Here is a 12,529-nt window from a genome sequence, read left to right on the forward strand (position 1 = left end):
GTTAGAGAGGAGGGTTTGCTGGGATTCCATAATGTTGCGGAGTGAATTATCAGTCTGTCGTTGTGATTCACGCATGAAGTCCATGTTATCCTTCAAATGTTGGTTCATGGAAGATAATAAGACATCCTGCCTTTCTTCTCGAGCTTGCAGCTCTCGCCACATTTCTTAAGTAATGTGGAATCTAGAGGATGTACCTGCAGAAGGGTGAGTAAAAGATGGTGCAGAGTGTGCAGGTGATGCATGGTGTGAAGGCATGGTCAGAACGGGAGACTTGTCTCTCCGCTCATACTCATCATCGATCCCGTAACCTTCTTCAAAAGGTACGTTGGATGGCAACAGGACGGTAAAAGGTGGAGCTTGCAGATCATAAATCCAATTTCTCTCAAGGCGCACATATGTACATCGAGAGAAAGGTAAAACTAAACTCGAGATAGCTACATTGTGGACCATGAGGTTAAAACCACCCTCTTTCCTCACTTTGCATAATCGCATATCTTGTAAAAACTTTAAATTTATAATGCGGTGAGGTAGTGGTTCTAATGTAGCCAACTCAGTGTCAAGGTGCAAAGCTCTAGCAATTGAGGTGATTAAACCTCCAAAAGAAATAATACCTCCCTTTTTCTGAACGGCACACATATGTACAATCATAAAGGGAATAGAGTTAATTCTTCTATGTGTGAGGCTACCCTATAAAAATAAAAGTTCTTTGGCATTGATTTTATTAGGATTTTCCTGGCCAAAAATTGAGCAAGCCAACAGATAGCGAAAAACGCGTATGGTCGGGTTATGAATACTTGAGGCCAGGTTCCCCTCAAAAGAGTCAGTATCTAAACCTGTCAGTTTCCTCTAAAATTCAAACGCCTCAGATGACCATTCTGAGTCCAAGGGTGTCTCACAGAGGGCACCTTCCCCGTAAGGAAATTCTAATAAACATGTTAACTCATCAGCAGTGTACTGATATTCAACATTAAACATTCTAAATTGTATTGTATCGGATGTGCTAGCAGTGTTAGGATGAACATTATAAATCAGGGAACTCAAGAATTTTCGGGTCAAGTACTCAAATGTAGGTTCCTTCCTAATGAAAATATCATGCAATCCTAAATTGTCTAACATATAGCAAACACGGTGATAAATTCCCAAATCATACAGACAGTCTTCATCGATATACCTGGTGGGAAAATGCTTTTGTCTACAACTCCTCAAATAATCTCCTTTGCCTTTCTCCATGTTTTCCTCTACGAAAAATGATTTGATGATGCTCCATTTTTGCTCTTGGTGGTGAATGAGGGTGAAAATGGGTTTTATAGTGAAAGATGGTGAAATGGGATTTTAATGGTGGAAATTGGAAATGGAAGTAGGATTAGTAGTGGGTTTTTGGTTGAGTAGAATTTTAATGGGATTTGAGTGGGTTTTAATGGAGGTATAGGATGGAGAAAATGGAGATTTTGAAAGGTTTAAGATGAGTTTTTGAGTGAAAATGGAGGTTTGGTTCGCTACTGCCCGAGATAGTGCTCAGACCCCATGGCGCCCGCTATGGCTAGATGGCGCCCACCATCTTTGTAATTCAAGTTGGGCCGAATTTTGTTGAATTGGACTTGGGCGTTGTGGTTTTGAGTCATTTTGGGGTGTGTACAACATCTTCTAAATGTTCTTCTTTCTTGTGTTTGTACATGCATAATATGATTCATTTTTTAATATAATAAAAATAAAATAAAATAAAATAATTTAAGGAAACAATAAAATATAAGAGAAATGATATTATAAGGTGAGATAATATCATAAGAAAAAAACTGAAAAAGACAATTCTATGCGAAAATAAACTAAATCTAGAAATTAGGAAATAAATATAGATATATGTTTGAATATGAGGAATAAATAAAACGATGAAAGCTCGAAAAACATAGTCCTCAGTGCGTCGATGGTTTCTCAATGCTACCGGAATCTCGTGCCTCTTCTAGCTGACGACGGAGTTCACCGATTTCCTCGTATAGGCAATCACCCGTCGTGGCATGAGTAGCATCAGATACCTCTAACTGCAAGGCTAGGTCAATAACTTCCTGGCGAAGGATGGCCAATTCTCTGTGTAACGCAATAATCTCAGTGTGAACATCACGTCTCTGCAGATCGAAATTATTAGAAAGCACTGTGATCCTATCTGACGGTGGCAAGGGATGGTATTCTGGTACTGGAGGGGATCTAGGTACATCAGGTGCCTCATCCTGGCCTTCTAAGGCGTATGTCCAATTTTCTTGGTCATGGACGTTAGTATTTGCTGGATCAGGTAAAGTAAAGTAATGGATGGTCTCATGATTGATCAGGAGCTTATATTGGTTTGGGTTAAAAGAGTCTCTCCTCATCAGGCGACGATCTAAACAGAAGGTAGCATCCATCAGGGTGTAGCCATAGAAAGAAGTCAGGTGGACTAATTTTCTGCCAAGACCTAGGGCAGATGCTACATGTGACACAATTCCTCCTACATGAATAAGTCCTTCAGAAGAATTTGTTGTAAGGTTAAGGTTGTCAATCAGGAAATTTCCAGAGGCTACAGGGCATGACTGGGTGATACAAAATAGGAAAAGCATTTCCTCAGAACTAACATGGGTATCAATATCACTCTTTCCAAGGAAAGTGTGAGCTAGGATCATCTGGAAGTAGCGGAAGGATGGGTTATGGATTTTGTTGAACAATTGGGTGGAAGGGTCAAGGCTTCCTCCTTCTGTGATATCACTCCAGAATTTATCTATCTCATCCTACATAAAATAGCCTAAAGGACTTTCAGGCATAGCATCAGGGCCATGCTAAAACCCAAGTAACTCAGCAAATTCCTTATGATTGAAGGTGTACTTAATTCCTAACAATCTAAAGTTAATATAGCATATCTAAAAAACCGATTCCAATGTAGGGTTCATAGCTGAGGGAGCTTAAAAATTCCAGGGTCAGGTTCCTGTAGGTTACATGCATTGCACCAGCATATTCCTCCCATTGAAGTTGATTACATAGATACCTCACACTTTCCTCAAGACCTAAGGTTTCCATGAAATCAGGGTCAGGGTACCTAGTGGGTAACATGGGACGCTCAGATAGGATCGCATAACGCTTTCTCTGAATTTTGTCTTTGAACACAACATGCATATCATCGAAACTCTGCATCCTGAAAAATACGGTTAATGGAGAATGCTACGGAGAGTAATGAGACCTGAAACCTCAAACATAAATATTACTAATGTTAGTTTAGTTAAATACATAAATAAAACATCGAATAAAGACAACGTAAAAATAATAAAGTGAGAAAATAGAGAAAAACCATGGGTTGCCTCCCACGCAACGCTTGTTTAACGTCTTTAGCTTGACGATTAGAGATTCATATTTGAGAAATAGGGATAGGTGGATCGATCAGAGTATGGCAAGAGTAATTTGTAGGGATGTCACCTCCTTGGTAGTGCTCCAGCCTTTTCCCATTTACTACGAAGGGATTGCAAGAGTGGTTCTTGATTTCAACTGCTCCAGACTTAAAGATCTTTGAGGCCTCGTAAGGGCCAGTGCATCTTAAGCGTAGCTTACCAGGAAAAATTCGCAACCTGGAGTTAAAAAGGAGAACAGGACCGCCTGTGTTGAAATCTTTTTTTTACAATTCTCTTATCATGCCACGCTTTGGCTCTTTCTTTATATATTATGGCATTTTCATAAGCACTGCGACATAGTTCCTCTAATTTATGAATGTCTAGAATGCGTTTTTCACTAGCCGCTAGGTAATCCAAATTCAGGGTTTTAATGGCCCAATAGGCTTTGTGTTCTAGCTCAAAAGGTAAGTGACAAGATTTTTCGTAGACTAATTGGTATGGGGTGGTTCCTATAGGGGTTTTATAAGCGGTTATATAGGCCCATAATGTTTCTTTAAGCTTCTGAGACCAATCTTTTCTAGATGTTGAAACCGTTTTCTCTAAGATTTATTTAATCTCCATATTTGACACTTCCACTTGTCCACTAGTCTGCGGGTGATATGGTCTTGCTACTCCGTGCTTAACTCCATATTCATCTAAAAGTTTATCAAAAATTCTGGATATGAAATGTGATCCACCGTCACTTATGACAAGGCGTGGTACTCCAAATCTAGGGAATATGTTGTTTTTGAATAATTTAATCACTACTCGAGTGTCATTTGTAGGGGAGGCTATAACCTCAATCCATTTAGACACATAGTCAAAAGCTACTAAGATATACTTATTTCCCATTGATGATGGAAAAGGTCCCATAAAATCAATCCCCCAAACATCAAAGATTTCTACTTCTTGGATATTTCTTAATGGCATTTTGTCATGCCTTGAGACGTTCCCTGTATGTTGGCACCGATCACATCTGGTAATGTAAGCATGAACATCGCGCCATAATGTTGGCCAGTAAAGGTCGGCTTGGAAAATTTTAGTGCATGTTTTAGATGTGTTTGCATGTCCACCATAAGGTGCGGAGTGACAATGCTTTATGATGTTTTCTACCTCTTCTTCAGGGACACAGCGACGGAAAATGTCGTTTGTTCCTCTTTTGAAAATGAGAGGTTTGTCCTAATAAAAATACCTTACATCACTAAAGAATTTCTTCTTCTGTTGGTAGCTAAGGTCGGGGGGTATGATATCAGCAGCTAGGTAATTAACAAAGTCAATGTACCAAGGTATGTTGGTCACTGCTAGAGTTCTTTCAATGTTCAAATCCATTGGAAAATCGGGGTTATCGTCCTGAATGGTTTCGATTTTTCCCATGAGTCTATCATAGGTAAAATCATCATTTATTAGCACTAGGTCTGGTTTTAAATATTCAAGCCTAGAAAGGTGGTCATCAACTACATTTTCCGCGCCCTTCTTGTCTCGAATATCCAGGTCAAACTCTTGCAGTAAAAGGACCCATCAAAGTAATCTAGGTTTAGCGTCCTTCTTGCCTATTAGGTATCGAATAGCTGCATGATCTGTATAAACTATAATTTTAGCTCCGACCAGATAAGATCAAAATTTATCAATAGCAAAAACAACAGCGAGGAGTTCTTTCTCGGTTGTTGCATAGTTAAGTTGGGCGGCATCCAGGTTCTACTGGCATAGTAAATTACATGTAATTTCTTGTCCTTTCTTTGTCCTAAAACAGCACCAACAACGTAATCGCTAGCATCACACATGATTTCAAAGGGTTGGTTCCAATCTGGAGGTTGCATAATAGGTGCGGAAATTAATGCTTGTTTCAAAAGGTTGAATGCTTCTATACATTTTTCGTCGAAAATAAACTCGACATCTTTCATTAGAAGGCTAGTTAGAGGTTTTGTTATTTTAGAGAAGTCTTTAATAAAACATCGATAAAAATCGGCGTGTCCAAGAAAGCTACGGACTTCCCTAATGGTCTTAGGTGGTTTGAGATTTTCTGTAACCTATATTTTGGCTTTATCAACCTTAATGCCCTTTTCAAAGACTATGTGTCCTAATATTATTCCTTCGGTAACCATAAAGTGACATTTTTCCCAATTTAGCACAAGGTTTGTTTCCACGCATCTTTCTAGAATTTTCTCAAGGTTAGCTAGACAGTCTTCAAAACTGAATCCGCATACTGAGAAATCATCCATAAAAACTTCCATAATCTCATCGAGGAAGTCTGCGACGATTGACATCATACAGCGTTGGAAGGTGGTTGGGGCATTGCAAAGTCCAAAGGGCATTCATTTATAGGAAAATGTTCTGTAAGGGAATGTAAACGTTATTTTCTCTTGATCTTCGGGGTGAATGGGAATTTGGAAAAGTCTCCAGTATCCATCTAAATAGAAAAAGTAAGAGTGTTTAGCTAGATGCTCAAGCATTTGATCTATGAATGGGAGAGGGAAATGATCTTTCCTAGTTACCTTATTTAGTTTTCTGTAGTCGATGCACATACGCCAACCGTTTTCTACACGTTTAGCTACATGCTCGCCTTTCTCGTTTTCCATAACTGTGACACCTCCTTTTTTAGGTACCACATGTACAGGGCTTACCCACTTACTATCTGAAATTTGATAAATTATACCAACCTCTAGTAGTTTCAGTACTTCTTTCTTAACCACATCGCTCATTATAGGGTTTAGCCTTCATTGATGTTCTCTGGAAGGTTTAGAGTCTTCCTCCAGTAAGATCCGGTGCATACACACAGATGGGCTTATCCCTTTGAGATCAGATATGTTATATCCTAAAGCTGAGGGATACTTTCGCAAGATATCTAAAAGTTGGTTTGTTTCATCTCTATTCAAGGTGGCACTTACTATAACTGGGCGATTTAGTTCTTGATCTAAAAACTCATATCTTAGATTCTTAGGTAGTTTCTTAGGACATGGCATATGGTTTGGGGTAAGTGCTAATCATTCATAAAGGTTGCTATCCATGTTATAGGGGATCATGTATTTTAGGGGATCTTTTCTATACCTTGAGGCATCTTTTAAACCTTTTTAGAAAGGGCGTGTTACTTTCGTTCTACCGTGAACGACGCTTAAGCCTCTACGCATGAGCAAGTAATGTTTAACTTCTAGAATATGATCCAAACACATCCATTCTACCGTAAACAAACAAACACTTAAATCTCTCATGCTCGAGCATACAAGCAAGTGAACAATATAACACAAATGTCAACATTGTTTATAAAAACAACCAAACAAATACTCAGTTTATGAACGGAGCTACGGAGCTCCGACTTCCTCATTGCATGTATGGGGATACGTAGGCACAAGGGCCCAAATCCTTGGGGAGCACACTAATTTAAAAATTATTTTCTCTTCCCATCTTATTCTCTTCATCTCAATTCTCGATAGCAAGCAACATTCAAATAAACAACATCCATATACATTGATACAGGTAAAGTGGTTGCCATCGAGTGCGATGGATGTGAGGGGTGTTAATACCTTTCCCTTGCATAACCGAATCATGAATCCTCTCGTGGTAACAAATACCATTCTCTTTGGGGTTTTATCGTTATTTTCTCTTTCCTTTGGAATAAATAAAATCTGGTGGTGACTCTGTATTTTTTACAGCGCGACAGTTGACGACTCTGCTGGGGACATACGGGGTTTTCTAAAGCAAGTCAAGCTTATCTTACCTATATCCTTTTACCTTGGATGTTTATTTTTGTATTGCTTGCTCTTTATCTATTCCTATTATATATATTCATGTTATATACATCTGTTATGGATCTTGTGGGATTAGATTCTATAGAGTGAAAAGCACAATACACAGACTTAGAGAGCTTACCTAAGATATGAGAGCTCTTTGTATTGACATGTCGAACGTAGTTATCTTGGGGGGAGGATACGAAGACCCCTCTTGGAATAGATTCTTTTTGGAGTTTCATTGGCACGTAAGTCACGTTTGTGTTAACATCCATTCTTCCAAAGAGGGTCCATGACTCCGAGGACCTTAGATAATCTATGGCTTTTGAAGTTGACGCAAACCTCACTTAGAGTAGATCATCCTGAGGGTATTGTTGACTCACAAGCTATCTAGTGGCGAAAACGATGTTTTCTCCTTATGATCTGTGACTCTAAGCATCTTCACAAGTCTTAGTACTCACCTTATGAGGGCATATGGTTTTTGTTGCAAGGAAATAAACCTTCAACCTACCCTGAGTTTCACAATCAGATTGTCCAAGATGTTGTGAACCATTGAATCTATGATGTTGCATGCCATCTCATCACATCCTAAAATTAACTCAGCATATGCATTCCTTCGGGAACACAAAAACCTTTTTCATGCATTCATACATCATTGCATTTCATCATACATATTCAAGAACACTCAATGTTGTTTGGCCTTTATCCAGAACCTGCTACTATCAAGCTAACTTCCTGACATCCATACAACACGCGCAGTAATCAAAAAATTCTCATGGATCGGTTATAGCAAAACCAAGTTGTTATGAAGGAAAATATGACCGTTGTGAAGGCCCGGATGGGTCAGCTTATGGAAGCCATGCAAGCTTTAGCTAGAGGTTAGGAGGAAGTGCGTCAAGATAATTTGAGAGTCACCATTGCTAACCCTATTGTAATACATCCGGTGAATCCACTAGGAGGAGCCAATACACCTATTGTGGCTCAACCTCCTCCTGAAAGAGGTCCAGTGTATCAAAACTAGGGGTGGCAAAACAGGTTCGGCCCGTTAGGAATGCCCGTTTTTCCCGCACTTTAGTGTGGGGTGGGCCAAGGATTTAGGCACTCACCCTCTAATGTGTCCTCCCCGTCCTGCCCCGTTTTCTTCGCGGGCTTTTGTGGGCACGAGCATTTACATTAACTTTTGCATTTTTAGGCTTAAAAAGTACAGTGTCCACAGGCTTTCCCTGCTCCGCCCTCACTTTTTTGTGGGGCGGGCCTAAGTTTTAGGCCCACATTCTCAACTATGATCGCGCTGCCCTGCCCTATTTTTTGCGGGCTTAAACGGGGTGGGCTTAAACGGGGCGGGCATGCCCGTTTTTCACCCCTAATTAAAACACTGCTCAAACATTCAGCATCCCTGTTAGTGGGAGAGTTCAACCTGAGATTGACGATCATCAAGGTGTTTTATTTACTATAAGGGATTATTCAATTTATGACGTTTTTGGTTTATCAACTATTGGGATAAACGCAAGGTTCTATATCATGGAAGAGAGGTTCAAAGCTCTCCAAGGTCCTGATACCTTTGGGCTGGATGCTGCAGACATGTGCCAAATGCTTGGGGTGAAAATTCTTGCTAAGTTCAAGGTTCCAAACTTTGAAAAATACAAAGGGGTCACCTGTCCAAAGACCCACATCCGATTTTTTTGCAGAAACATAACTGCTCATTCCGATGATGAAAAACTCTTAATGCACTTTTTCCAGGATAGCCTTAGTGGAGCTTCTCTAGAATGGTATATGCAACTCGAGCGCACACATATACGAACCTTGAGGGAACTCGATGAAGCCTTCCTAAAGCATTATCAGTATAATTCAAATATGGCTTCCAATCGGACTCAACTCCAAAGACTTATTCAGAAGTCGGATGAATCATTCAAAGAGTACGTCTAATGCTAGAGAGATTTAGCTGTCAGGGTTCAACCCCTTCTTTTGGAAAGAGAACTGGTGGATATGTTCATGGACACCCTTCAGGGGCTATATCTTGATAGGATGGCTGGAAGCGCCTCCTCAGGATTCTCAGACCTGGTCATTGCTGTTGAGAAAATTGAGAATTGCTTGAAGATCGGAAAAATAGAAGATACAACAGTTGTGGCTAGTGGAGCAAAGAAATCTCATTCTGGATTCCCCAAGAAGAAAGAATGGGAGACCAATGCTGCCATGACAGCCAAAGAGGAAGTTGGAGCCTACCAAATTCCATACTACCAAGTGGCAGTAGTAGCACCTAACCCATATCAGCAGCCAACGTATGTTATTCCTATTGGTCCTCCATCAATGTAGTATCATCAGCAGGATAGATAAGGACCAAGGAGGCCTCCCAGAAAGTTTGTTCCAGTTCCCATGCCATATAGTCATCTGCTAGCTCATATGCTCAAGGGTTCTTTGGTTCAGGTAAGAGAAGTTAAGGCTCCTCCAACACCTCTTCCTCACGGGTATGATATGAACGTCAATTATGAGTCCCACTCTTGAACACCAGGTCACTCGATCGAGAATTGCAATGTCTTCAAGCACAAAGTACAAGACTTAATCGACTCCAAGGCTATCTCATTCGCAGCAAACGGACCAAACATATGGGACAATCTTATGCCTCCACATGTAAGCACATATACAGTGCCATAGCTAGAGCGGTGGTGGATTTGAAGAAGTTGCAGATGTAGGAATACTCAGTCAACTTCTGGAAACACCAATACTCCACCTGTGGGAGGAATAAGGTTGATCACGCTAGCAATTATTGGTTTGGTCAATAATGTTCATATGTAGTTTTATTGTTTGTCATTCGTATTATTCACTTGTAATAAAACTGGTTTGTTTTTTAATAATAATGACATTGAAATAAGTATGCATGTTTTGAATAAATTCATTCGTGTCCACTCATATTTCTCATCGATATCAAACTTTTGTTCAAGCGAAATCAAAAGGAGAATGATGAAATTGAAAAAACACGAAATCACTACATGTATGCTTTTTAATAAGACCTTACTGACGATGTAAGGCATTGCTTCAAATCCCTAAACACCGGAGGTATAAGGAAGATAACCCCTAGTCAACCCCTTCGAGCCAAGGAGTAAGAGTTTCTATATGACCATAAAACCCTTAATCTTAACTCGGGGCAGGGTAGTCGTCAGTTAGTTTGACCATGCATTCAAACTTTAAAAGAGAAGTGTTTACCTAAGGATCAACTATACCATATCCCTCACGAGAGGTCGGAAACCACAAATCCGTAACGGTTGTTCCTCACCAAAAGAAGGCACGAGGTAGTCATAACCCCTTCAAATCAAACGAACGAATGTCACACGATTTGTTCCAAAATAAAAAATAAAAAGATAGAAAGCCCGCTAAGTCGAAAACTTGAAAACAGGTGACTTAGGCAAAAATTAGGGTACCCCTGTGGATTGAAAATCTGAATCAATCCAGTAAAAGTAGGGAAATCAAAAAACGAGAAATCAGAAAGAGGAATCCAAAAAGAAAATCCTCAACAAGAACAAATTTGTGTCGCCACAAACCAAACAGAAGGTAAATGACAGTCACTCCGAAAAACTCGTAGGTTCCTTTTACCATTCCCAAATCCCTTTTGGAAAACAAGCACTTATATCTAACTAGCTGAACGTAGGACTGGAAGACATCAAGGAGAATTGGTGGGTTAGAATAGATTTTGATCCGTAAATCCTTTTCTTTCTGAAACCACGAACCAGACCACGTTACAACCCTCAAAATACCTAATTGAAGCATGGTTTATTTCGAAAGCGTACCATGGTCAATAAAACTGTGTTAAAACTGACTCATTAATGATTTGCTTATCATTTGTGTCAGTATCGATATGACATTCTCATTAGTGATTCTTTCACTATATGTCATAATTCCAGTGAACAAAATTGGATTTCAAAACTAGCATGAACATAACATTAGCATTAGCATTCTCAAAGGAACTTGTCTTACTCGTGAGTAATAATTTTACATCAAGAAATCTTCCACAATGAACATGAATTGGAGAGCTTGATCATACTCAGAAAGACAGAATGCCTAAGACCTCCGTTGAGCGGGGGAAAATCATCTTGATTGATCATACCAAAAGGGAAGAATTCCTGAGAACACCGTTGAGAAGAGGAAAGTCATTTTTAGTCGATCACATCAAGGGGAAGAACGTCTAAAGACTTTATTGAGCAGAAAGACAAACCGCTTCAAGATTCGGTCAATCTGAGGCGTTCGCGTCGATAAATCTCTACAAGATTCAGTCAATCTGAGGTAGTCACATCAAGATTTGACAAATCTCTCTGAAGATCAACTAGCCAGGGCATTCCCTCAAAGATCATCCAGCTAGAGGCAAAGTTACTACAAGTCCCGTACTAGGGCAGGCCACCCCAAAAGCACAAGAAGTCAATCTCTCCGAGACGGTTGATTAGAGGAATGCAGTTCCAAGACACTGGAGCAGGTCAGATTGAGATAATCTACGACAAAATTGCTTCATAGCTTGTGACTAGGGAAATCCATGCAGATACCCAACATACTGGGGCAAGATTGTCCATAGAGAGGAAATTCCTCTCCATGCTTTCAAAAGCTTCTTAGATTATGCCTAGGGAATTAGAAGATCCGGCTCAAGTTCACTCTACAGTAATATAAGGATGTGGGGAAGTCATATTAAATACATCCCTTAAAATTTCAACAGGAAGCCTTGTCACCAAGCAAATCTCTCAGTATTCATACCACACCATACCCAAACTTTGGGCATTTGTAGACCCACAGACCAATTGCATAAACTTGTCATGCATAATTCATATCATTCCATTCATGCATATAATCTGACATAACATGAAGTTATCTAACAAGAAGGAAGCAAGCCCAAAAATCTCTTGGCATATTCTCAAGCCCAATTTCGTTAAATCCCATTCTCGTTGGCATTATAAAAATAAATCGATTTTGTTTGATCCTTCAAAAATTCCTAGTTGGCAACCCCGACAGGATTTTCCAAGTCATTCCGTTTTTCTTACCCTTCGTAAGCCCTTTGCCCCCTGCATGGAGAAGATTTCATTGACATAACTTTCCTATCGTGATTGTATTTCGTTGCTTTGTGCATGGAATCATGTCTCCCCCTCGTTTCCTTTTGCACGAGAAGGGTTGTCTCTGTCAAGAATTTGCCTTTTGATTTGTTTCTAAATACACAATATAGGTTTGGTGAGTCCCGGAAATGGTAGCCATGTTTCGAAAACTTCACCCCAGTTCCAATCTCGAAAACCTCTTTCAAAGCCTAATTCCATTGGAAAAACTTCTTTAAAGTCCAATTCCTGTCTGGAAAACTCTTTCAAAGCCTAGTTCATGTCTGACCAACCTCCGTAAAACCCAGTTCCCATCTGGTCTTCTTTAAAGCGTAGTTACAGTCTAGCACACCACTTTTAT

Source organism: Lathyrus oleraceus, chromosome 3, assembly GCF_024323335.1.
Source record: "Lathyrus oleraceus cultivar Zhongwan6 chromosome 3, CAAS_Psat_ZW6_1.0, whole genome shotgun sequence".
Lineage (NCBI taxonomy): Eukaryota > Viridiplantae > Streptophyta > Magnoliopsida > Fabales > Fabaceae > Lathyrus > Lathyrus oleraceus.